Below are 25,662 nucleotides of genomic sequence, written 5' to 3'. Positions count from 1 at the left end.
CATGGATCTACAGCGGTATTGCAGAAGAAAGGGGTTCCCAGTGGTGCTTCATACATTATTAGTTGCGCTTTACAGGTGATCAGAATGCCTGAATACACAGCACTGGCTTCACCTCTATTAACACTTACCTAATAAGTCATGCCAGTCTGTCTGTGTATTCATCTTCCGAAAGATAAATTTCTCACTAACTTCGCATAACTGGTGGATTACATTCTATTTTAAACTCTACCTGGAAGCCAGAATGATACTGCTATGTGGTAAGATGTAAGGAGCAGGGGAATTTTGATGACTGTACTTTTGTATATTTCACAGTTGTATAATAATGCCACAGAATGATGTGAGCAATAGTCAGTCTCATTCATAATGCTTGCCGTCCATTTGGTGATGTGACGTTCTTAACGGGGTGAATGGTACACCTGTAAGGAAACCAGTAATTGATAGTCAGGTGGCACAGTGGAATAGTGATTGCACAAATATGGATCTATATTTGTTTTGAGCTACTTTCTGGCACCCATTGATTATGAATGTGTTATTTCACTTTAAAAACTGGTTTCCTAAGTGATTCTGCTCATACCTCATCTAATGCTATTGTTGAGATTCCTGTGAATATGCTAATCTCTTGTCTGTGTCTTAGGGTTCCCATTCATATGCATCACACCTCGTTTGAACAGTCCATTGAAGTTACACTGAGGAGTTGTGATGTCTGCATAATGAATTCATCTGCTCAGCATGATACCTGTTAGCTCAACTTGCCCCTTCCTGTACTGAAAGCAGACTCATTGTTATTCATTAGGATTCACAAGTTATGCACTTGTAGATGCTATGATAGCTGAAAGGTGTCTTATCTACATAATTGCTCTGGATTCTAACTTTAGAGAATCTCTTATCTTTGCACGTGTTTAGTGTTGTTGCCATGGGGTGTTTGTACATTTGCTGGCTTGCCTGTACTTTGATGTTTCAGCTAAGCTATTTAAATCCCAAACTTTGCCCTTTGCGTGCTTTTTTTTCTGAACCATAGCCCATCCCTGTGATACATATGAGTTAGTGTTTGTGTATAATCCTACAAAGTGTTGTCATCTCATTTGCTTTGTTGATATTCCTGTGCAAAATGGCCTTTCATGCTTGATCCCTGTTGTAAGAACTAAATTCATAAGATAATTGAAATGCAGTATTTACGATTACACAGAAATGCAGTATTTACGATTACACAAAAAAAATGACGCTGCTATAAAATATATTGTTGGAGGTAGTCTGGTTTGTCTAGCTTCTTGAGGAAATGTGTGGCATTTTGTGTGATCAGTGAATAGAAAAGCTTGTGGCAGCCTACTATGGAAAACAATATTGACAGTGGACATTATGCACACTGTTTGGACAAGACACTAAGAGTAGGCACTGCGTAGCATGATGTAAAGAGTATATTAAGTTGCATCAAAAACAGCATAACACTAATGAATATAGTGTAGTCGGGTTTGGCTTTATTGACCTGATTTATTATTGTCCTGAATTTGTCCATAAGTAGACTTAAAATGAAAAAAGTCATGGGCATTCAGAATTACCATATAGCTAAAACGCCTGATGTCCTTAAGGGGTCATTTGGATATATCCCATGTTGCCTCTAATACAAGAGGTTTAAGGAATCACCACAGTGGAAAGTCTAGCCTTGATAGATTTTTCTTTTGGTTTTTATTGATTGTTTTTTTTTTGTGTGACCTTTTTACTGATTGTTTAAGGAACTGAAGCAGATCAAATTTGAACTGAAGCAGATCAAAATTGAATGTCTAAAAAAACTCTTGTATCTCAGCAATGCGCTGGCAGTTCTGGAAGCTTTTTTAAAGAATGTGTAACACATCAGCAGGAAACACATTTGTAAGAGGCACTGTGTGACAGTAAATTATACTTTTATCGAGGCCTCACAAAGTTAGCTGCTCTTTTCTGTTCTTCCATTCTAACTGAATGGAACTATCATGTGACAATCCAGCTATGGGCATTGTGTTCTCCGAAACAGTGGACTCCCAATGTATTATGGGGAAGATTTTTTGGTAATCTCCAAGCGAAGTACCTCGTGGGCGGTTCCGCGCAGCTTTGGGCGGGGAGGGGGCGTTGCTGACATGATTGGCAGGTGTCCGAGAATGCATCATGTCAAGAAATGTCAACAGCTAGCACAATCGCAGTAATAGCATGACAAGCTATTATTAACAGTACCTGACACTTCACTAAAAATAGCACGTCACATACATACTCACAGTTTTATGTTTAGCACCTTATTATATCTGGAAAAAGGTTTCTTTGTTGTTTTGGCTCAAACAAAAATGTTAATGTTATGGTCACTGTGTTTTATGGTCACTGTGTTTGGTGTAAGAAATGTAAAACTTCTTAAGAGCTGTGTAAACAACTTGGTTTTGGGATGGCAGGCCTGTGTCAAGGGCTTCTTTCATGGTGGGAAGATTTGAGAGAAAATTGCTTTCTTTATTGCAACGGAGTACTTTGCTAAGGTATTTAGTCATTGATTAATATGTTTGAACATTGGATTAATTCAGAATGGATTTGTTTTAAAATACAATTACATTTAGTTGCATGCAGTACTGGTCAAAGAAAACAGGCAGGGGCTGCAATCTTAACAGTAAGATTAATAAGAGAGATGATAAACAGTAACCGTTCTATATAATCAACTAATCAGCAGAAGTATAATGTATTGTTTTCTTAATAGAAATATGCACGGACTATTGTCATTGTGGGTTTCGGAAAATATGAGAATAAATGTAGTCTCTAATATTGTTTGTACAACTCTGTTGTCATTCTTTTCCTTGTTAAAGCCAAATGATTATCCATAGAATAAAGAGCTGATCTACTATTAGGAACTCCGCTCTAATAAACTACTTCATCTTAAAAACTTTTCCCCTCTTGCAGTTAAACTTGCTTGAAATATCTCCTTGTACAACATAAGGTGCTACTCACAAGTTGCTACTATACTTGCAACACCAAGAACTCTACTGCATTTGTGTAGAATACACCTTTTCTGTTATGCTCCCACACTTTGGAAGTCTCTTCCTGTTCATCTAAAATAAATACGTATCTACTCCCAAGTTCAGGCTAAAATGCAATACTTTCTCAAACACGTCTAGTGTGCTTGATTCCCCAAGGGCCATGTCACCTGACCACTGCTTTCTCTTCTCTTCCTTTCCTTGCCTCCTTTGTTTTCATTACTATTGGATTGCATTGCAAATTTTTGTGCATTGTTTAACATTTACTCTTTATTTTTTTTTTTTAATATTTTCAAGAGAACAAGAATGTGTGTTGTTGAGAATGTTATATACGCTTTGCATTTACTGTGATTCCCCCCCAACCTGTATTTCTTACCAATGGTTTTCCGTGTGTTACCTGCACTGTTAAATGAAATGACGTGCAATAGGTTACTGTGTTTCCGCTGATTTTCTGATATGAAATGCAACGCTCATGTTCTGTACTTTTGCCGCTAAATGGCTTATATGCAATCGTGAATAAAGTGAAAAAAAATTACAGCTATGATGTACCTGAATGGACTTTTGACATGCTTACATTTGCAATCGTCATTTTCTGTAGTTTTGCTGTGTTTATCATGAATAAAGTGAAAAAAAAAATACCGCTATGTGTTGTATGTGTTCGTAGACTTGTACTTGCATTTCTTTCCAATTCAATTTGTTTACATGCTTACATGACATTTCGGAATATATAAATTCATGCGCACTTGCCTAGGAGGCGTATTCGGGGCGAGTTTTGCTACTGCGCATCCTGCGAGGTACTTCACTTGGAGATTACCGATTTTTCTTTAGAAGAAAACAAACTCTCCTCAAGATGTCTGCCCATAGGAGGGCATTCAGGGTTACAGACAGAATAAAATTAGTAGTGACTACTTCTGTCTGGTACATACAGGTTTGCAATGAGCCAAACTTGAGGAAAAGTTAAATATATCTTTTTAATTCTTTTTCCTGTAGTTGTCCTTTAAACAGATTTGGAGAGTATTGTAAGGTGAACACCAAGTCTTAACCTTGTGATGAGCATGTGCAGGACCAGGTTTGTTTAAGACTATGTTCAAGCAGTAGTTTAAAACTATTGAGTTTGTCAGAGATTTTTATTTGTGTGAGGATAATATTCCAGAGTTTTGCAACTTATTTGGAGTGGACCAAGCCTCATGCAATATTATTTGACTTGCTTGTAAGTAATAATAATTGGCTACCTAGAGCAGAGGTCCCTTGTTGGATAGTAGGGCAGTAATGTTTTGTCGTACAGGGCATTTTTCTGGATGATGAATGAGTTTGTGTGCTGTAGTTGTGAATATGTTGGGTAGTTGTGCAGATCAAGATTGTTTAATGGCTTTAAGCTATGACAATGGTGGGTCCTATGAAGGAGATTGGTGACAAATTTAGCTATTTTATTGTAGCAGGCGACAAGTTTCTTTGAGTATTATTTAAGTTTGTTAGGGTATGAGTGGCATATAAAAGATTTGGTAATAAGAAGGTGGTGGCTCTTTATTGACATTTGATTACCAGGAAGTCCGACTGGGTAGGAGCCCATTTTCAGCGGATGTCCGGGAAGAAAACCTCCAAAGTAATACAAAACATTTTAAGAATAATAATTTTACAGTCTTTAAAATAATAGAAAATGCAAATACAGTTTAAATAATTATACTAAATTAGACATAATATAAAAATATTGGTGGAGTAGATGCAAGTTATATGACAAACATTATATGACCCGTCTTCGAACCAGCAGCAAACAAATAACTCAAAAAATGAATAAAATAAAAATGCTGTATCAGTACAATAAAACCAGCAGTATTTATTTGAACTGCAAAGACAAAGTTCGAATAAATACTGCTGGTTTTACTGTACTGATATGGCATTTTTATTTTATTTAAACATTATATGACAGTTATTTAATAGATAGGGAAATTTTAAGCTAGTTTATAGAGAAATTACAGGTAAGTTAGTATAATACAAATAGGAATTGCAGTACGAAGTAGCGAATTAGTGACACTGTTTATAAAATAAGCTACACTAGGATATGAATTCACACATAGGCAAACAGCATTCATTTTCTCATATTGCTTAATCAGTTGAGCTAAGGTGCATCATAGTTCAGTGGATGTTTTAAAAGCAGATATATAATGGAATAGCAGCAAAACCAGTGTGTTTGAAGTCTGTATTAATATACAGTTATCACCGACAGTCCTACACAATGTTTACACTGACCTAGTGTAGTTAAGGATAACGTCCATAGTGAGTTGACATGCGACTGTAACTTTAATGAGGAGAAAAAATTTACTCCATGTAAATTATTACTGATTAATCGATACCTATGGAATATATTTGAAACACAGTGCATCACATAAACAGTTATGCTTATTACGGATACATATGATAATGGGTACGTTTTAAAGTGTGGAGTATGAAACTTACTGTAGTCATTTGGTGGCTGGGGTTGGACCTGTGAGACCCTTTGATGAAGATTCTCTGTGCCCCTTTTATGTAGGTCACCTTAGCGACGATGGACCTGCACGCCAGTCCGGTAATTCCCAGATCATCTCCAGTGCTCCCTCATAATCCAGTCCAGATGTCTATCATTGTAAAGTTCTTGGGCCATACTGACATCCTTTGCTAATGTCCAGCGTAGACGGTGAGCATTTGCTTCGTATCCTCCTCTGTCTAGTTTAGTACCCGTACTCGCTGAAGCCTTCACTTTGTTGGCATTCTTGCTGAAGTAGTGTTTTGTTGCAGAAAACGCCTTCCAAAAATGTTGAGGTCCCACTCTGTTCACAGGTAGCAATGATATGGTAAGAATGTGTGTCAGTATTACATTTTAAAGTTGGCACATATATGATGGTGACAGACTATTGCAGGGCATTGGGCAGCACATGTTGTAAATAATTCTGTTTATTGATTGAGTGATCAGTTGATTGGGCAGCTCACTGAGTACTGTACATTTATGCTGAGCTGTTGTTTAATGCACCTAGATTCAAGAACTTAAGCAGCCATTTGCTAATGGTGTTCAAAACATTGAATGCCAGTGAACCTCATTAATTATGTGTGGTGCAAATAGTACTTAAAAGCTGTGTGCACTTAGCTAACCTCACTATGCAGTAGAGCTGAATTAGAGCTACCCTCACTATGCAGTATAGCTGAATTAGAGCTACCTTCCAAAGGTAAACGGTCACCTCCTTGCTTTGCCGTGTTGGAATACAGTGCTATTATCACATACTTATGTTCACATTATGCTGTGTAAACAAGTGAAACATGTTTTCATCCATGTTTTGCTTACAATTCTCTGCATTCTAATCTGCCATTGCATAAAGGAGGGGATTAGACTTTCATAGTATGCATGAGTATAGGTACATGATCATCAGTAACAAGGAGGTTTTCACCATATGTAGTGCAAATGAACCAGCTCTGTTGAAGTACAGATACAGATGAAAACAACGTATGTTAGTAATTTAATGCTGAATAACTTGTAACATCTGAAGTATTTTTGAGACTGAATTACAGGGTTGTCTGCAAGTTGAATGTTCAGTGACTGATTTATGGATACTCTTTGATGCTGAATCTTATTGTAGTAGTTGTGATAACCTTCAATGGTATATAGGCAATATAAGGATGTTTTAGCTTTTACATTATTTCTTGTGGTAATAGGTAGTCAAGACTGCATAAACAGTCAGTTTCTAGTGCTGTTGTTTTTACTGTCTTGTTTCTGTATAAGTGTCCGTAGTTGTGTACCCTATCATGATAGTCACATTTGTGATGCTGACTATCATGCACTGCAGTCATGTCTTAGATGCATCCTCTTTTGTTGAGGTAGAATTGATAGTTGTGTCTGGATGTGTATGTAACTGTGGCAACACCGTTGCTATAGTACATCTGTGGCGTGGGAGGGAGGACGACAGGTTTTAATACTTCTAATGACATTACCTGTTATATGTGATTTATTGATTTGTAACTGACTTGTATAGGGTCTGTGAACCACTCACAGGCAGGATGACCTGGTAAGTTAATTATTAGCAGTAGTATAAAGTTATCCAAATGTCGGTACTATGTTACATCTTTTTACTTCTGTGAATGTGCAAGACGTGTAATGTTTCTGTTTTTGCAGCATGTCCACTATCTGTCTACTCCAGTACCCCATCCATTGATCCTTAGGTGGGATGTGATGTGCCTCACTCTGATAGTATGGCCAGTGGCACACAGCTCACTGCATTGAGTTCATTGTCCAGCTTGGGAGGGGACGGACGTGTGGTTCATGTTATAGCCTCCATTAAGGAGGATGATGTGTCCAGCCATTCTCATAATGTGGGAACATCAGCAGATGGATATGATGATGACCATGCCCTGTTGTACCACGTAGACTCTGGTAGTGATGGTAAATCTTCCCCGCGATGAACCTCTACTGTCCATCAGACTACACGTGGAAGTGTAGCCGATGTGCATGGAAGCATGCCAGAGGTTGTCTGCCTCCCACTACAGGCAAGTGAACGTTCACAGTGATGTCTGGCTCTGACCTGTGTGCACTTGTCCATGTCACAGATAGTGTAGCACATAACTGCATGTGTTACATAAAGGGCAGGCGTGTAGACATGAAGAGGTCATGGCAGCATTGGCTGAAGAACATGACAGTGTGGTATCTTTTGCATCTTCTGTTGAAATCCTTGTTACAGCAGTGCTAGAGCAGTGCAGTAGAACTAACAGGTGATGTCCTTCTGTTAATCTACTGCATTATTATTTGCATGAAGGATTTCTCTGCCATAGGCCAATAAAATTGGCCAGCATACAAAAGTCTTTTATTACTGTAAGATGCGTGGTACTTCGCACGTAGGCTATCATATGTCTGTCATAAAAGCGATGTACACACTCATCATCCTCAGAACTTCTCTGACTCCAGTCTGAACATCATCTTTGAACGTCAGTCTGCTCGCCTGAGTCGTTTGCTTTGTTCCAGCATTTTCTCAGATAAGTGCCCCATTGGGGAATTCTTGATGTGATGTTGTCAGTCTTCATTCTGTCCTCACGAATGGGGTTTGGATCCCATTCGGCCGATGCTACAGCTCACAGCCACCAGATCTCTTGAACTTCTCCCTCACCCGTAATGCAGCCTGCCATATACCTCTGGTCTCGTTTGCCGCTTCTATCTAATGGACGTGGTCTACCAGTCTCTCTCAAGCTTAAGTTTTTTTCTTAAAAACTCTTCTGTTAAACAGTTTTCTCTCCATAGCTTACCTTGCATCCCTTTTGTCCCTGCTTTTTACTGTTTGTGGTTTACAGTTTTCTTCCTTTCTTTTTTTCTCCCTTGCGACTGCGTTGTATTCCCGACATACTGTTGTTGGCATTTCTTTGCCTTCTCTTCTCCTCTGCTGAACTTGAAGGTTGCAGTCTTTTTATCTTTTTTTTTTTTTTGTCTCCTTTGTACTGGGTACCACCAGATACTATTGTTACTATCTCCCTCTTTCTTATGACTTGGTTGTAGTTCTTCTCATCATTGGTGTATTCCTTCTTCAGCCTGTTTTAAAAAAAGTTGATATTTTTTTTACTTTCTCACCTTGAATGTTTGAGTTGTAGTTACTGTGGAAATATTCTTACACGATGAGTGACAAACCAGCAGGATTTAAGAAATATGCAAAATGTGGACATAAGTTGCCTATCTTGGACGCACACTCCCTTTGTGCATACTGCCTGGGTCCATTACACTTACCAGAAGATTGCTTGATTTGTCATGGATTCAATCCATGACCCTTAATGAAGTGTAAACGTAAGTTAATATTAAAAGGTCTCCGTCCTTCCTTGTTTTGGAGAAGCCATATGCCAGTCTCCAAATTTGAAGCTTTCCACCTCATCAAAATCTTTCTCAGACTCTTCATGGAAATGGAGAACTAAACATCTGGTCTCAATCCAGGATCAGAAAAAGATGAAACTTTCGGATCTAACTGCTCCTTTAGATCCTACTACTTCAAAAACAATTATAACGGGTCCGACTCTATCAAGGTTGGATCAGACCCAGCCACCAGATCAGACACAACCTTTGGAGATTCTGCATTGTCCTCTTACTAGATACTCAGTACCAGACAAGCTTCCATCTTCCTTGAGACCAGTGTCCTCCATTTATTCTGCTCTTTCTGTGAGTGAAGAGAGTGGTGAGGAAGATTCTCTCGGCTCAGAGGCAGATTGGTTTTCCCTCAGCACCTACACCTCTGGGTCAGGTAGTCCGACCTTCCACCACACCACCCCTGCAGGTTCCTCCTCTGATTCCATCTGCTATTTTAGAGTTTCAGGATCCTAGTTGTCCAGATCTGCCAGTCTTGGATCCGAGTTCTCTATATCTTCGGATTCAACATCTTTGAGACCTGCTATCTTTTGTTCACGAGAGCTGTCGGAGCTGAAGCCTGCCTGCTGGGTCTGGGATGTAGCATTCAACTCCGAAATTTTTGGAGCAGTCTCTGTTCTTCTGTGACTCGGCACTGGAAAGTTCGGCTCTGGCTTCCTCCTTGGGGGGGTGCCAAGGGATAGGAGAGAGGTAACTATTTGGAAACCTGTTTTTTTCTGCTCAGAGCCTCTCTTTGGCTCCTTTAAGCTCTGCCTTCGAGACTGCAAAAAGAATTATGTTATGTTGTCCTATCTCGCCTTCATTCTTACTGGATGGGTTCCGAGCTGATCCTCGGCTCTGACTCGGCCGAATACACTAGCTTGAAGTTTCTAACTTGGCTCGTGACAGAAAAGGTATCCCATCATGCAGTGGTATAATTCCCTAGATCTCATTTGACGCTTTACGAGTTCGGATGCTCTCTCCTTGGCCATAGCTAAGTTCTTTAAAGATTTATATATTTTCCATATATTTAGGATTAATATTACTTAGTTGTTAAGGTAGTTGTTGTTCTGTAGTCTAACTGTGTGCTTTAGTTATGAGTGCAGTTTAATTTTGCTTGTTGGCCGTCATTAGTAGCAAGGCCATTCTTATTTTTTTCCTGTCAGTTTTTTTGTAGTGGTGTAGTTAGTGGTTACTGTAGAATAAGTTAGTGTGTGTACTTCCCTTTCTGCGTATATTAGCTTGTTTTAGAGAGCTAAGTGCCCGTTTAACTTAGAGGGATTGTCCTGTGTCTCTCTTGTTGTAGCTCTAGTAGGTCCGTTTAAGTTAGAGGGCCTAGTGCCCATTTAACTTGGAGGGCAGAGCTGTTCCCTTTGTTTCTTAATAGATGTGCTGTGTTATATATAGTGTGCATCTGAAAATTTAAATATTGTGTGTGTTAGTTTTTCTTATAGAAGTATTATTTAGGGTTTAATTTTTTGTTGATATAGTAGTGCTGTTTCCTTTTGAAAATGTCAAAGGAAAGTAGAGAGAGAAGGAACCTAAGCCTTCGGGTTTTAAAAAGTGCTGGAAATGTTCTCAAAAGATGTCCATCACTGATGGGCATAATATTTGTGTTTATTGTTTGGAGGCCATTTACCTCCAAGAGACTTGCACGTTATGTCATTCTTTCAGCTCCCGTGTCTTACAGGAAATAACAAGCTGATTCTCAAAGGACTCCTGAAACCTTCCTTTGATGAGGCTCTACAGAGTACTTCTTCTTCCAGTAGGTCCCCTTCCTCTAAAAGTGACAACCTTACAAAAAGACCATCTCCTGCTTCTTTGGCTCATTCAGAGCCTCCTCAAAAATTGACTAAAACTTCTGATGCATCGACCTCCTCTGCTCCACAGCCCTCAGAACTGAGAGAGATCATAGATTTGGGCAAATCTAGTCCTTCGGCTCCACTGCCTTTGGAGCCGAAAGAGACTTTTTTTTGGAGCCGGTCCACTTAACTATTACCGGTCTCCCCTACCTTGAGATCTCCCATATTGGAGAGATCTTGCTCACCAACCCTCTCCTTGAGGTCCTTTAGAGCTTTATCAGATGATGACATGGACAGGGTGGTGCGCAAACCTTTGAAGTCACCGGCACTGGCTAAATTGTTTTCATTTGCGACCCAGACTGTTTTGGATCTATCCAAGACTATTACATCCACGACTATTCCTCCTCTGTGCCAAGCTGGATCTTCGGAACTGGAATGCCAGATACCGCTTGCTGTAGATTGTTTGGTTCTGAGACCCCTTCAGGAGATTTTGGAACCGGTACCTGCTCCGACACTCTCGGTGCCATCCAGGGTGTCTAGTAGCTGAAGTTTTCTGGTTGGCTGTGGGAGGGATGCTCGGACCAGAGTTTCTTTGGTTCTGAGTTTACCTCTCGGAGCTTCGGCTCGGCTCCTACATTAGCCTTGGAACTGATCTCTGTGGAGCTGGGGATTCCCTCTGCTTCCTCTGAACCAGAGGTATTCTCAGAGCTGGGAAGATCTGCCTTCGAGCTGATGAGGAGTATGCTATCCCTGACTACAGCTGTACACAAGGATACTGATATTCTTCCCCCAAGGCACTGGCTTCTGTCTCGGCACCTCCCCATCCACAGGACAGCAGTGATTCAGAGCCTCAGGGAGCCCCATTGGGCGAAACCCACTCTTCCGAGACCTCCCCAGAATACCCTTCTGAGGAGGGTCCTCGAAAGAGAACATGCAAGAGGAAGCATATAGACTCCCCTGAGGAGTCCATCACCTCTGACACTGACCTCGAGGAGTCAGGAGGGTCCACACGGTCATCCTCTGAAGATATCTCCTTTGCAAATATTCTAGAGATCCTGAAACAGAGAGGCGGCTGGAAAACCATCAACCCTTCTGATGAGGAGTTGGTGTACCCTGAAGGCTTTTGGATCTCAACCTTCAGCCTCCTGGGTGTCTCTGCCTTTTGACGAGCTATTGGAGTTGGTTAGTCGAAAAACGTGAGCGTCACCAGACACTATGGAACCAATCCCTTGGAGGCCACATAAGTTCTTGTCAGCCCCTTTTGAAAAATAATTTCTCATGAAAGGCGTTCTGTAGATGCTATGGTGATGACAGCAGTCACCAAGAAGGAACTTTCTGAAACATCCTCATCTGTCCATCCACTGAACAAGGACTCTTGGACGATGGATATATATATATATATGGGAAGCGTATTTTTTCGTCAGTGACTTTTACCCTTAGATCGTTGAACTACTTTATGCACTTTACGAGACTCCAAAGAGATCTCCTGAAGGAGTTAGGAGATACTCTCTAAGGTTTATTGGCTAGGGGGGTGTCAGCAAAGGTCACCTCTCAGCTATCTTCCTTAAATTCCATCGTTTATCTTTGTACCCAGAAGCCTGGCGAGATATCACAAGAGACAAATGGGTAGAAAGTATAATATCCAGAGGCTATTCTGTTCCTTTTTGCCATCCTGTCCCACAGATCAGAACAATCCCGTATGTTCCACCCAGTCAAAGGGAACAAGCAACTGTAGAAATTCAAAAGTTGCTAGACAAAGAGTCCTCAAAAAAGTCCCAGCAGACCAAATCAGATTCAGAACTTACTCGAGACTCTTTTTAGTGCCAAAAAGAACAGGGGACTGGAGACCCATATTGGATCTCAGCAAACTAAATGAATCCGTGAAGAAGTCCAAGTTCCAAATGGTGACACTGCAGGCAATTCTTCCCTTTTTAGGGAAAGATGATTGGATGTGCTTAATAGACCTCCAAGATGCGTACTACCACATAAAAATGGACAGAGCATCAGGCAGTCATTTATGCTTTTGGCTGGGAACCAGTCATTATCATTTTCGAGCTCAGCCCTTTGGTCTCACTATAGCCCCCAGAGTGTTCACCAAATGCATGGCAGTAGTCACGGCTCACTTGAGACATTTGGGATTCCAAGTGTTTCCGTACCTAAACGACTGGCTCCTAACTGCCACCACCAAGCATCTACTTCAGCAGGTGAGAGACGCCACTCTCTTCAGACTTGTTCTCTGTTAGGGATTACAGTCAGTTTACAAAAATCTGCCTTGTTGCCCTGTCAATATATTATATTCATAGGCGCAGATCTCGACACCGTCTCCATGATGGCACGACTGCCTCCCAACAGGGTTTCTGTTCTCAGACAACAAATAGCCAACCTTCTACCCAGAAACAAGGTGAAGGCAAAGATGATTTTGAAAGTCCTAGGAACCATGGCTTCAACGTTTCGCTCAACACCTACACCTCTGGGTCAGGTAGTCCGACCTTCCAACACACCAGCCCTGCATGTTCCTCCTATGATTCCATCTGCTTTTTTAGAGGTTCAGGCTCCTAGCTGTCCAGATCTGCCAGTCTTGGATCTGAGATCTCTGTATTTTCTGATTTGACATCTCTGAGACCCTCCTATCTTTTGTTCAGGAGAGCTCTCGGAGCTGTAGCCTGCCTGGTGGGTCCAGGGTGTAGCATTTAACTCCTAAGTTTTTGGAGTAGTCTCTATTCCTCTGTGCCTCGGCACTGGACAGTTCGCCTCTGGCTTCCTCCTTGGTGGGGGGGGGGGGGCGCAATACCAACAGATAGGAGGGAGGTGATGATTTGGAAACCTGGTTTCTCTGATTAGAGCCTCTCTTTGGCTCCTTTGAAATCTGCCTTCGAGACTGCAAAAAGATTGTTAGCTGCCTCGGCAGCCCTGAAGGAGCTTTCCCCCTTGGATCCTACCCATTCCAAGATGCCCCAGTATCTGGATCCTCCGATATTCTCCCTGCAGGGACATTCTGTACAGTAACCTCTGGTTTCCTCTCAGGGAATTTTGATTTCCTCTTCCGAGACTTGCCCAGAGCATCCCACTGAGAAGGAACCCAGGAAAAGTATGTGCAAGAGGAAGCACCTAGGCTTCCCACAGGAGTCCATCACCGAAGACACTGATTTCGACAAAGGCGAAGGGTCCCTACGGTTACCTCCTGAAGATGTTCACTTTGGAGGTGTACTAGAGATCCTGAAATAGACAGGTGGCTGGACATCCTCCAACCTTATGCCCGAGCAATTCGTTCTCCTAGAGGCTTTCTGTATAGGACCCTCTACTTCCTGGGTGGTTCTGCCCACTGATGAGCTCAAACACATGATCTGTAAGCGGGCATAGAAGGAGCCTGACTCCACAGAGCCAATACCTTGCAGACCAGACAGGATGATGGCACCACCTGCAGACAGTTTTGGGAGAATGGGGTTCCAGCTGATGCTATGGTCTTTGCGGCGGCCACAAAGAAGGAACTAGTTGGTGAGAGTTCCACTGTCCATCCCCCCAACAGGGAGTTGTAGGCAATGGACAGACTGGGGAGGCATGTCTTTGCTTCAGTGACTTTTGCATTACAATTGCTGAACTATGTGGCACGTTTTGTTAGACTTCAAAGAGATTTGACCAAAGAGTTAATCAAATACTCTCATGAGAACTGTATCTACATATGTTAAGGATTCTGCAGCTTCTTAGTTGGCAACTCTACAGGCTATTTCTAGTAGTTCCATGAGGTTAATTTCCAACATAGCAGAAGGACCCTCAAGAGCTGCAGATTCAGGCATTTCCATGAGGAGGCTTGCCTGGATGAGCTTTTGCAACTTTGTGGAGCCATTAAGTCCAATTTCGTCAATTCTCCCTTTGACAGGACAACTTTTTTGTCCCTAAAGTGAAAGAAATGCTCTCCAGGTGTGAGAAAAGTGGCAAGAACTTGTCTGCCATGGGCATATTTTTTTTGCCCCTGAGAGATCCTTCTCCAGGAATCAAAGTAGTGGCCATAAAATGTGGTTCAAGAAATCCCAAGGTCCATTCCTTGACATGCATGGAGAGAGTGCTCCCAGAGGCAGAGGGGGGAACTCCAGAGGACGTCGTTGCCCTTGTCGTAGAGGTGGCCCGCAAAACCAGCGCTCCTGCAAGTCTGCCTCTGGTCTGGAGTCTAGGGAAGATTGCCCCTGCACTAGAGAGCCTGGCTAGAATTAACAAAAGGTACTTGGGTGCAGAGGATTATATCTAGAAGTTATATAGGTTCATAGGTAGGTACTGGGCTATTGGCCCTAGGGCCTATATAAGCCTAGCCAAAGGTACCTTGGCTTTCGCCACCCAAGAAAATTATTTTCCTGTGCCATTGTCGAGCAGAGCCACAGAAGTGATCCCCGGGGTGAATTTCCTATCTCCCATCCAATCATCAAGATTTTTCTTGAACAGTGCTAATAAGGAGCTTTGTTTGATACAGACAGGTAGTTTGTTCCAGAGTATGGGAAGTCTCTGGGACAGGAATCTATCCCTCCAGCATGTTCTGTTTATTGTGGTGACGAGGTTTAGGTCCCTAGAGCGTGTAGCTCATAGGGATTGGGATTTCTTTAAGTGGAGCATGTCTAAAAGCTCTGGATTTGACATAGCTTTGTGTGTTAGGCAGAGATCGCCTCAGAGTAGGCGATATGCAGCGGAGTAAAGCTGCAGTTTTTTGAGATGGTCTGCATAGGGCATCTCTTTGAGGCCGGTAATCCTCTTTGTGAGGTATTTCTGTGGCCTTTCCAGTTGTTGTAGATGTCTTGTGAGGTACATACCAAAAGGGGCATTGTACTCTATAATGGGTCTAATGAGTGACGAGTAGAGGGGAACAATGACCTCTTTTTTTTCCTGGATGCGAAACCTTTTGTGATGAGGTGTGCCACATAGAAGGATTTCCTGACTACTGTGGCGATGTGATTATCAAAGGAGAGACTACTGTCCACCTGTGTCCCAAGGTCTCTTTATCACACTTTCTGTGTTAAGTAAACTACCACCTATGTGGTAGTTCATGGGTACTGAGTTTTTACCAAAAGGAATGACCATGCACTTTTTGGCATTGAGCTTGAGGCCATGGCTTTGACACCAGGCATCTGTCTCAGCAAGGCCCTTTTGTAGGATGTCCACATCTTTTGGAGTTTTGATTATGGCTCCTAGTTTGCAGTCATCTGGGAACTTCGTTAGCCAAAGACCTTCTGTGTTGGCCTGTACTTCAGAGAAGTAGATACCAAACAGGAGAGGACCCAGGACTGAACCCTGTGATACTCCACTTGTCACTGGTCTGAAGCTGGATTTGGAGTCTGCTACTTTCACAGTGTGGGTTCTGTCAGTGAGCCAGTTGGCAACCCATCTTGTGACATAGGGATTTATACCTAGTTTAGTGAGTTTATCTATAATTCCAGAGTGGAGGATGGTGTCAAAAGCCTTGGCGAGATCTAGATAGGCTGTGTGAACCACCTTACCCTCATCTACGGCTTTTGTGACTACTTCAAAGAAGTCTATCAGGTTTAGGAGACATGATCTGCCTTTTACAAACCCGAACTGGGTGGGGTCCTGAGTTTGGAGATTACCAATGTCATTGTTTATAAGTTCCATGATGATACGCTCCTTAGCCTTGCAGACCAGGCTCGTTCGGCTAATGGGGCGGTAGTTTCCGGGGTCTGTGGTGGCTCCCCCTTTGTGGAGTGGGATAACTGTCGCTGTGCACCATTCAATGGGCACATAGCCAGAGGTGAGGCTATGATTGAACATGGTACTTAGGTGGGGTGCCAGTTCGTTCTGTAGTTCATGTAGAACACAGCCTGGGATGTCGTCAGGTCCCATGGATGCTGTGTTCTTGGCTTTGGATAGTGTGTTTTTTACCTGTGCAGCCGTGATTACAGGAACTTTGCATTCTTCTGGTATAGAGATGGGCCCTTTAGGGGATGACAGAGGGGTAAAGTTAGCACTGAACCTATCTACCAGGATGCTGGCAATATCCGTTGGTTCTGTATATTTAGTGCCATTGTGCTGTAACTCAGAGCAGATCTGAGTGTTGCCATTGAGATTCTTGACATAGCTATAGAATGCTTTGTGGTTGTCTTTAGAGTCAGTGGCGATTTTGTTTTCATAACTAGCTTTGGAGGATTTTATGAGGGATCTCAGCTTCTTACTGAAGCTGACCAGGGAGTTTCTCCAATCATGGGATTTTACTCTTTTTTGCAACAGTTTCTTTCTTCTGTTGTAGAGTTTGTTTATGGCAGGGGACCACCAGATTGGCTTCCTTTTTTGGAGGATAGCATCTTGGTTCTGTTAGGGATTGCACGATCCATGCACTCATGTAAGTGCTTATAAAGTGCATTTGTGTAGGATTCAGCAGTCATACCTCTATTGTCCATCAGCATGGGTGTTGTGAAGGTTGCCACTTTTGTCTTAAGAAGCATGAAGTTGGCTTTGGAGAAATTTTTTACTGTGGTTTCCCTAATGGGGGGTGGGGGAGGGATGTGGATGTCTAGGGTGATTAGCTTATGGTCGGATCTGACCAACGAGGAATTGACCTCTGGTGTGGAGCACCGGTTGCCCATGTTGGTAATAACCAGGTCTAGGATATTGTTGCCCCTGGTGGGGGTGTGTATAAGTTGATCCATGGCATTGGAATTTATGAATTCCAGAAAACGTTGAGCACAAGAGTTGGTACATGAGTAGTTTTCCCAGTTAATGGTAGGGTAGTTGAAATCGCCCATTATTACAGTGTTAGGTTGTACCCTAATATTTTCCAGTGTATTAAGAAATGAGGAGTGGGAATCCTGGGGCATGGTGGGGGATCTGTAGCAAGCTACAATTTGGATTGTAGTCTTGCCCAGAGTTAGTTGCACTTGGATAATCTCGGATGCATTATGCTGAGCAACTAGCCTGGAGGTGTGGATATCCTTAATGAATATGGACACGCCTCCGCCTTTAGTGTTTCGGTCCAGGTTAGGTGGCCGAAAGGTGTGGTATGAATTATAGCCTGGTAATGCAGGGATACTCTCTGGAGCCTTGAACCAGGTCTCTGTCACTGCACAGATGTCATACCCTATAAACCCTTTTCTCTTCCACCCCCAGTTCCCAGGAAAATCCCTGATGATCCACCCAGTCAGAGGGATCAAGCAGCAATTCAGATTCGAAAGCTGCTAGGAAAGAGTCGTCCAGGAGGTCCCACCAGACCAGATAGGATCCAGAAGTTACTCGAGGTTCTTTTTAGTGCCAAAAAAGACTAGGGATTGGAGACCAGTTTTGGAGCTCCCAAATCTAAACAAGTCTGTTCCAACAAACCAAGTTCTGGGATGGTCATGGCTAAGTCCATTCTCCCCTTTCTGGGCAAGGATGACTGGATGTGCCTGATAGATTTCCTGGATGCCTGCTATCACATAAAGATGAACAGGCGGTCCAGGAAGTACTTACACTTCCTGCTGGTAGCTAGTCATTACCAATTCAGAGTACTGCCCTTTGTACTCACCACAGCCGTTAGGGTGTTTACCAAATGCATGGCAGTAGTAGCAGCACACCTCAGACAGCAGGGATTTTGGGTGTTTCCCTACCTGGACGACGGACTCATTACTGCTCTGACCAGGCATCAACTCATACAGTCGAGATCAGGTTCTACACAGCCATGCCATCCTAGGAATTACTGTAAAGTACAAGTCACAACTCCATCCAACTCAGACATTGGAATTTATTGGAGCACTGCTCAACACAAAGACGGCCATTGTCTCCCTTCCACCTCAATGAGTTCTAACTACAGGTCTCGGGTCAAGAAGGTTGTAGACAATACATCAGTCTCAGTCTGCACAGTTCTCAGAACTCTGGGACTCATGGCTGCAGCGATAACCTTGGTTCCATTGACCAGATTCTACATGCGGATCCTACAGTGTATGCTGGCTACCCAGTGGGCAATCATCAATCAGGCAGTGTCATATCAGATAAAAATTACCAACACGTTCAGAAGAGATCTTTATTGGTGGAGCTAATCTGATCAACTGCTCAATGGCTGTACCATTTATTCTGCAACAGCCCAAGGCCATAGTGACCACGGATGCTTCCCAGATAGTGTGGAGGGCATTTTCTGGGGAAGACAGTCCAGGGTACTTGGTCCCCCGAAGAGTCCAATTTGCATGTAAATGTTCTAGAGATGAGAGCAGTGCTCTTGGCATTGCCAGCATTTCAAAGTGTTCTTCCCTCTGGGACGATGGCAGTTGAAATGGACAGCATGTCAGTTGTCTGGTACATCAACAAATTGGGGGGGACCAGATCTTACCCATTGTTTTAAGAAGTGCTGAGGGTAAGATCTGGTCCCCCCCCCCCCGTTTGTTGATGTACCAGATGGGGGAGACCAGATCTTACCCATTGTGTCAAGAAGTGCTGAGGGTCTGGCAGTGGGCAATCTCTTCAGAGTGCTTTCTTTTAGCAACACACATTCTAGGAAGATCCACCATGATTGCGGACAAACCTGAGCAGGTGCATACTACTTCCACGTGGGTGGTCCCTCAACGAGAAGGTGGTGGAAGAGATTTTTTGTCGATGGGGCCAGCCATGCTGTAATCTCTTTGCCTGTTCCCCTAAACAACAAGCGCAGTAACTACTTTGCCCTGATATGTGCTTTGGCAGCACATATACTAACATTGGAACGATACAGAGAAGATTAGCATGGCCCCTGCGCAAGGATGACACGCAAATTCATGAAGCGTTCCATATTTTCCCCCCTCCCCCCCAAAAGGAGAGATATCTATACCAGAGGATTGTAGCCCCCCAAACATTTCCAATGCCCAGGTGAGAACTGCTCTCTCCAAAGCAAAAAACACAGCATCCATGGGACCTGATGGTGTCCCCGGCTGTGTGCTCCACGAACTCAATGAGGAATTAAACCCGCAGTTAGGACAGCTGTTTAATCTTAGCCTCACCTCAGGATACGTACCCAAGGAGTGGCGCACGGCGACTGTGGTCCCACTTCACAAGGGCGGTGCCTCCACCGACCCTGGAAATTACCGTCCCATTCGCTTGACAAGCCTTATCTGCAAAGCCATGGAGAGGATCATAATGGAACTCATAAATAAAGACATAGGGAACTTGCAGACTTTGGATCCAACCCAGTTTGGCTTTGTCAAAGGCAGATCATGCCTTTTAAACTTGGTTGACTTTTTCGAGACAGTCACCAAGGCCATTGATGAGGGAAAGGCAGTTCATACAGCCTACTTTGACCTGGCAAAGGCCTTCGACACAATACCCCACTCAGGTATCATCGAAAAACTCATCAGCTTGAATGTAAACCCATACATCACAAGATGGGTTGCAAACTGGCTAAGTGACAGAACCCACAGGGTCAGAGTTGTTGGAGCCATGTCAGACTCAAAGCCTGTCACAAGTGGTGTCCCACAGGGCTCAGTCCTGGGTCCACTCTTGTTCGGCATCTACTTTTCTGAAGTACAAGCAAACACAGGAGGGTTATGGCTGACAAAGTTTGCAGATGACTGCAAACTGGGCGCCATAGTCGAAAACACGTCTGACACAGATATCCTTCAGAAGGGCCTCACAGAAACGGATAACTGGTGCCAGAGCCATGGCTTAAAGTTAAATGCCAAGAAATGCATAGTCATACCCTTCGGGAAAAACAAGGTTACCTCTAGCTACCATATAGGTGGCAATCCACTGAGCACAGAAGAAGTCATCAGGGATCTGGGGACCCAGGTTGACAGTAGCCTTTCGTTTGACACTCATGTTGCTAAAGTAGTTAGGAAAACCTTCTACATTGCCCACCTGATCATGAAGGGATTCACATCTAGATCAAGGGAGGTCATCGTCCCCCTGTACTCATCACTCATTAGACCTATGATTGAGTACAATGCCCCATTCGGAATGTATCTGACCCGACACCTGCAGCAGCTGGAAAGGCCCCAAAAGTTCCTCACCAAAAGGATAAAGGGTCTCAAAAATATGTCTTATGCTGCCCGACTGAAAGAACTCCAGCTCTATTCAGTCTCATACCTCTTGCTCAGAGGTGACCTGTGCCTGACATATAAGGCCATGTCAAACCCTGATTTGATGAATATGCTTCACCTCAAAAAATCTAGATCCCTCAGAACCACAAAGGCGGGAGACTTAAACCTTGACACGGTTATTAATAGAACATGCTGGAGGGACAGATTCATCACCCAGAGACTCTGTGCTATGCTGTGGAACAAAATCCCGGTACATGTGAGGCAGAGCACCTCGCTGGCCTTGTTCAAGAGGAATCTTGACCAATGGATGGGGGATCGCAGATATACCCCAGGGATTACTTCAGTGTCACTGCTTGACAGAGGCACAGCAAAATAATAGGCATAGTTTTATTCAAACTAAAAGGGTGGCGAAAGCCAAATAACTATGGGCTAGGCTTATAAATGCCCTTGGGCAGATAGCCTAGTATGAACCTATGAACCTATTTCCCCCACAGGGACAGTCCCCGAAGGATGCTGTACTTCATAATTGGCCCACTAGTCTCCTTTATGCATTCCTGCCAAACCCCAGTGATCTCAAAATTTCTGCATAAAGCTGCCAGGTTGAAGAGCACAGTGATCCTCATTTCCCCTACTGGCCTTGACAAATTTGGTTTCCCTTCCTATAGCCTCACCTGAGTCAACCACAGAGGAACCTAGATCCAACTCCAAACCTCCTGCGTCACCCGACGTGCATGCCACACCTGGATATACCAAACTTCAAGCTGACTGCTTGGTTTCTCCAGTTCCCTTAGTAGCCAGACAGTTCATGCTCTCGTCACCTGTCCAATGTATAATTCTGTCTTCCCATAAACCCTCGACAAGGAGAACGTATTTTAGTAAATGGAAAAGGTTTGCCATTTGGGCTCAGCAGCATTAACTTGATCCCTTCTCAGCTTCTGTTTATCACATCTTAGATTTCCTTGCCCACCTTTTTCAGAACGCTGCTAGTACCTCACCCATTAGGGTACAGTCAGCAGCAGTTTCAAGTTATCATACAGGTTTGAATGGATCACCCGTAGTTTCTCACAAGTTCAGCAATGCCTTCTTTAAAAGGGTCACTCCTTCTAAAGCCTTCTTTTAAAGACCCTGCACCTCCAATGGACCTATATTTAATGCTGCAGTCTCTCACACAACCTCCCTTTGAACCAGCAGCTGCATGTGACCTTAAATTTCTTTCTTGGAAGACCATTTTCTTGGTTGGCATCACTTCGTCAAGAAGGATTTCTGAGATATAAGCATTTATCTTCTAAATCTCCTTACTTGTTTTTTTCACAAAGACAGAGTGACCTTGCTTACCAGTCTGTCCTTTCTTCCAAAGGTGGTGTCTGAATCCAACGTAAATAGTTCTATCAATTTTGCCAGTATTTTTTTCCTAAGTTTACCAACAAAGGAGAATATATTTTACATATAGTGGTTGTTCATAAACAGTTGTGTTTCTGTTTGCATAGAACAGAAAGAATCAGGAAAGCAGACCAGCTATTCATTTCCTTTTCTGGACCAAAATTGGGAAAATCAGTTTCTAACATTTATCTATCGAAGTGGTTAACAAATTGTATCTTTGTTTATAGTAAATTAGGCATTTCTCTTACACATCCATTGAACGCACACTCCACTAGATCTGTGACTACTTCTGTGGTTTTCCAGTCTAGGATGAATGTGGATGACATTTGTGCAGCAGCAACTTGGGCTACTACTCATACCTTTATTATTCATTCAAATTGGATCTGGTCTCCAGAGGTAGAGCATCATTTGGTTCTGTGGTGCTCAGGAATATCCATCCTTGAGTCCACCTTGGATTCAAGTATCTAGGGATGCTGTCCCATTCGTGAGGAGAGAATGAAGATTGACAACATCGGATAAAGAAGTTGTGTACTTTATATTATATGTTCCATCTGTGGTGTTGATCTTCATTCTTTCCTCACATCCCCCTCCCACCTACCCCAGCCCATGGCTTTTGGAGGAACAAGCATTTACATGTTTCTATAACTTTGGGTATGGCTTCCCATATTTTTTCTCTCTCAATCCTTTTATGCTGTATAGCAGCAAACAAGAGCTGAGGTGTTTGCAAGGGTGCATTGTGGGGTAGGGAGAAGCACGAGAGATCTGGTGGCTGCGAGCTGTAGCATCGGCTGAGTCAGGTCCAACAAATCGCATTTGAACCCCATTCGTGAGGAAAGAATGAAGATCAACAACACAGATGAAATGTTATGGTAAGTACATAACTTATTTTTTTTCTGTTACTACTGTTGTGTGTTAGGGTTCATGTCCTCCATAAAAGGCAAATGCCAGTCTGGAAGACAAATTCCACATAAGGATAGTCACGTTTGTTCTGCCTAAGAGCTGCCCATGACCACAAATCTTGTCCCATTTGCCAGACCTTTATGCCAAAGACCTTAAGGAGTAGACTTTTCTCCTTTGCTATTTACTTGGAAAACCAGCACTTAAAGTTGCTAGCTAAAAGCGAGATGGAGGTATCCTTGGGGTTAGAGGTCGGGTCTGTTATTAAGATGAGGTATTTGGACTCTTAAGGCAGTGTACATTCCCTCCAGCCAAAATTGTGTGGCAGACACCTTGAGCAGGTCCCTAACACAGTCCTGTGAATGGATGCTTCAGAGGGATGTGTTTCTGGACACTGTCCACCAGTAGGGTACACCTTAAGTAGATCTCTCTGCCTCCCCCATGAAAAGACATCTTCCACAATTTTGTGCCAGACTTCCGCATCCTCTGGTTTGGAAGGTCAGTGCCCTCTCATTCTCTTGGAGTGGGATGTTTGTGTATGCATTCCCTCCCCTTCCACTGCTTCTGAAGGTCCTGTTCAGAATTCAGCAAGACAACCCAAAAATCTTGCTGGTGACTCCCTTTTGGCCAAAACAGCATTGGTTCCCTCTTCTCCTGCATTTAGCCAGAAGCAGTCACAACAAGTTACCTCACAGGGTAGATCTTCTCACACAAGACAAAAGAACACTCATTCATCCCCACTTGTTGACCCCTCAGTTGACTCTGTCGGTGATGGGGCTATAATTCCTGTTAACCTGTTCTTTGAGGACATGCTAAGGGTTCTGCAGGAGGCCAGGAAACCCAATACCAGAAAGTCTTACTTATCCAAATGGAAGATATTTTCACATTGCTGTCTCTCACAAAACCAGAATCCACGATCAGTGGAAGTCCCCTTGGTTCTATCTTATCTGTACAAATTGCTCAATGCTGGCTTACTCTTCTGTCAAGGCCACATATCAGTTGTCTCTGCCTTCACCCTCCCCTCTGGCTGGCATATCTGAGGCTAATCAATTCTTAAAGGTGTCCTATACAGTAGACCTCCCAGGAAATGTATCTCTCTTCCCTGGGATCTTAATTTTGTACTAGAGAAGCTGCCCCCCCCCCCCCCCCCCATTTTGAGCCAGCTGCATCAGCCTCTCTGCTGCATTGCTGATGGAAAACTAGACTAGTACTAGCCTTAACATCAACCAGACATGTATTTAAACTCCAGGCCTTTATGGCCTCTCCTCCCTTTTTGTTTTTTCATAAAGACAGGGTGTTCTTGCAGACTAATCCTTCCTTTATGCCCAAGGTAGTCAATGACGTGTCACTCAACTAGCCCATTCACTTATCTACCTTCTTTCCTTTTCCCCAAAATTCCATTGAGAAGATGTTGCGCACCCTGGATGTGCATAGACAGCTTAGATTTTATTTAGACAAGACTAAAGCTATTAGGAAACAAAAAGCTGGTCTGATTTCCTATCATCCTAGGGCTCTAGGTTCGCCTATTTCCAAGCATACTGTTTCTACTTGGATTTCTGAGGTTATTTCCTTTTGTTGTTTGAATCATGATAAGAGCCTTCCCTTTTCTGTAAAGGCTGACTGCACTAGGGACGTAGCTTCATTTGGTGCTTTCTTCAAGGGACAAGATACTAACTCTATTCTCAAAGTTGCTACATGGACTTCTGTGCATACCTTCACAAACACTACAAATTGGATACCATATTCAAGTCTAGAGCAGGATTTGCCAGGGCCATACTCCATGGCTTTCTGGAGAGCTCTGTTGCTTCATTCTCCACCCTCTCCTCATGAGCTTTTGTACTCTCCCTCTTGTAATTGTGTATGAACAACCATCATATGTTACTACCGACTGTACTTTTAATTGTATGTCTAAACCTCTGTGCTTATGTAAATATCTTATGCAATCATGTGCTATTATTTGTTATATTTTTATAAGTGGATGTGTAAACCACAATGTTCATGTAAAAACTTTTTGTTTCCTAATGGCTTTAGTCTAGTCTTGTCTAAATAATGTTAGCAATTGCTCTGGAGCTTTTCTCCCTAGGCCTCCACTGAAAATGGACAACTCTGTCCAGTCGGACCTTCCCGGAAACAAATGTAAAATAAAACAAAAATCAATAAAGAATACTGCAACAGATGAATAGAAGGACAGAATAGTTGTGTAAAATCTTACCATGACAATAGATGTCCTTCTCTTCACTGTTGCAGTATTGCAAGCCCTCCCTCCTTCCTCCTGTTTTTTGTTTTTTCAGCTTGGATGTTCATACCATACTTTTCCTTAGGCTGGCATTCCTCCTGGGGCATTCAGTTCTGGGGACAGTGCATGTCTACGTCGCTTTTATGGCCGACGTATGATAGCCTACGTGCGGTGTACCATGCACCTTACAGTAGTAAAAGGCTTTTGTATACTGGCCGATGTCGGGTGACCTATGGCAGCGATATCAGTCATACTTACTTGTCTTTGGTATATGTTAGTACAGATGTTGAAGACAGTAGTACTATGTGACTCTCTTCATGCTTCTGTGATTGCATCTCTTGCTAGTTGACATATAGCACATATTTGTATGGTAAATAACAGATGTTATGTAGTCCAATCTCGCCTACATTCTTACCTGTGGGTTCGGAGCCGAATGTCTGCTCCGACTCGGCCAAACTTTTTTAGCTCTAAGTCTTTCTATTGGCTGGGCTAAGAAGGTATCCCATGCTGCACTGCTCTCTATCCCCAGATCTCATTTGCCGCTTGTGTAGCTCGG

The 25,662-nt window shown here is 43.0% G+C and overlaps 1 protein-coding gene and 1 non-coding gene across 2 annotated transcripts in view; one reads left to right on the top strand and one right to left on the bottom strand.

Annotated features, from left to right (window-relative positions):
* LOC122817033 (trichohyalin-like) overlaps positions 1-25,662 on the bottom strand; it is a 1,834,860-nt gene that overhangs the window by 1,433,424 nt on the left and 375,774 nt on the right. The window lies entirely within an intron of this gene.
* On the top strand, positions 19,254-19,356 carry LOC122817436. Its single transcript, XR_006367254.1, has one exon. It is a non-coding gene; the product is annotated as a U6 spliceosomal RNA (small nuclear RNA).

Source organism: Protopterus annectens, chromosome 12.part0 (assembly GCF_019279795.1).
Source record: "Protopterus annectens isolate FY-2018-M chromosome 12.part0, PAN1.0, whole genome shotgun sequence".
Taxonomy (NCBI): Eukaryota; Metazoa; Chordata; order Ceratodontiformes; family Protopteridae; genus Protopterus; species Protopterus annectens.
The sequence above is the reverse complement of the archived record's forward strand: the minus strand, read 5'-3'. Positions and strand labels throughout refer to the sequence as shown.